We start from the raw sequence: 2,049 nt of genomic DNA, 5'->3' as shown, positions 1-2,049 counted from the left end.
CGTGACGTCACTCCCTCCCTGGGTCACGTGACTGTAGTGATCACATGGTGCAAAGCCCTTTTAGAGAGTGTACTGGAGAGTGTAGTTGGAGCTGGGGATTTTGCAAAGAGTGCGATAACTGTTTTGTCTGTACATTGATTCGTATTCATTATAATTAATACACATTAACTTCCAGCACAGTGGGGTTCTGGTATTTGTCAGTGAAGCAAACAATTATTTTATTCACATTTGCAATACACTAGTAGATTGATCTAGAGATCGGAATGAAAAACATTGCCATGCATTGATTGCATTCATGGTGTATAGCAGATCGGCCTCATGTCAGTTTGTTTTACAATAACATTATTTTCTATAAAATTCAGAATGTGTAAGCTGCTTTGGGCAAGGCCCTTTTCACTTACTGTCCATTGAAATCAAACTTGTTTTGTTAGAATTGTTTGTCTTGTTTACCTATTGTGCAGTGCTGAGGAATACAGCGGTGCTAAATAATTAAAGGGACACTATAGGCACCCAGCCTACTTCATCTCAGTGTCCCAGGTCCCTTAACCCTGCAAAGGTAATTATTGCTGTTTTTAATAAACTGCAATAATTACCTTTTGAGGGTTAACTCCATCTCTAGTGGCTGTCTACCAGACAGCCACTAGAGGGACTTCCAGGTCGTGTCAGTATGGAGTATGCATAAATGCTTCCTGTAACACTGATTAAAGGACCACTATAGTGCCAGGAAAACATACTCGTTTTCCTGGCACTAGAGTGCCCCGAGGTTGCCACCACCCTCAGGGTCCCACTCCCGTGGTGCTGAAGGGGGAGGAAGGGGTTAATCCCTTTCCTTTTATCCAGCGCCGGGCTCCCTCGGCGCTGGGTCTCTCCTCCCTCTTCTGACTTCATCGGCTGAATGCGTATGCGCGGCAAGAACTGCGCACGCATTTGCTTTCCTATGGACGCTGGCGTCTTCTCACTGTGAAAATCACAGTGAGAAGCGCGGAACAAGTTCTGTTTAATTAAGATTTTCTTATCCCCTGCTATGCTAATAGCTTGCTAGACCCTGCAAGAGCCTCCTGTATGTGATCCTGTATGTGTATGTGATGAGTATTGTGTATGTGTGTGATGCAGTGTATCGGGGGGGGTTGTGTGTGTATGTGAGGGGTGCAGTATGTGGTGTGTGTGTTGTGTGTGTGAGGGTGCAGTGTGTGTGAGGGTGCTGTGTGTGATTGATTTGTGTGAGGGTGCTGTGTGTGATTGATTTGTGTGAGGGTGCTGTGTGTGAGAGTGCTGTGTGTGATGTGTGTGTGGGTGCTGTGTATGATGTGTGTGAGAGTGTTGTGTGTGAGAGTGTTTTGTGTGATGTGTGTGATGTGTGTGAGAGTGTTGTGTGTGATGTGTGTGAGTGCTGAGTGTGATAGTGCTGTGTATGATGTGTGTGAGAGTGCTGAGTGTGATGTGTGTGAGTGCTGAGTGTGATAGTGTTGTGAGTGCTGAGTGTGATAGTGTTGTGTGTGAGAGTGTGAGAGTGCTGAGTGTGAGAGTGCTGAGTTGTGTGGGTAAATAAACAAATAAAAAACGAAGGGGGGTAAATACACAAATAATAAAACCGGGGGGAGCGGGGGTAAATAAACAAATAATAAAACTAAGGGGGGTAAATAAACAAATAAAAAACTAGGTGGGGGTAAATAAACAAATAAAAAAACTAAGGGGGGTAAATAAACAAATAAAAAAACTAGGGGGGTAAATAAACAAATAATAAAACTAAGGGGGGTAAATAAAATAAAAAAAAACTAGGGGGGTAAATAAACAAATAAAAAACTAGGGGGGTAAATAAATAAATAAAAAAACTAGGGGGGTATATAAACAAATAAAAAAACTAGGGGGGTATATAAACAAATAAAAAAAACTAAGAATGCATTAAATCCCCCCCCCCTTCTTACCTTTAGCCTGGGAGGGGGGGGACAGGCATGGTGGTACCTGGGAGGGGGGACCGGCAGTCACACACGATCCCTGGTGATCCAGTGGTGAGTGACGCGAGATCGGGGGCGTTGCCATAGCAACGCT

The sequence above is a fragment of the Pelobates fuscus genome, chromosome 1 (assembly GCF_036172605.1).
Source record: "Pelobates fuscus isolate aPelFus1 chromosome 1, aPelFus1.pri, whole genome shotgun sequence".
Lineage (NCBI taxonomy): Eukaryota > Metazoa > Chordata > Amphibia > Anura > Pelobatidae > Pelobates > Pelobates fuscus.
This window is presented reverse-complemented; position numbering follows the sequence as displayed.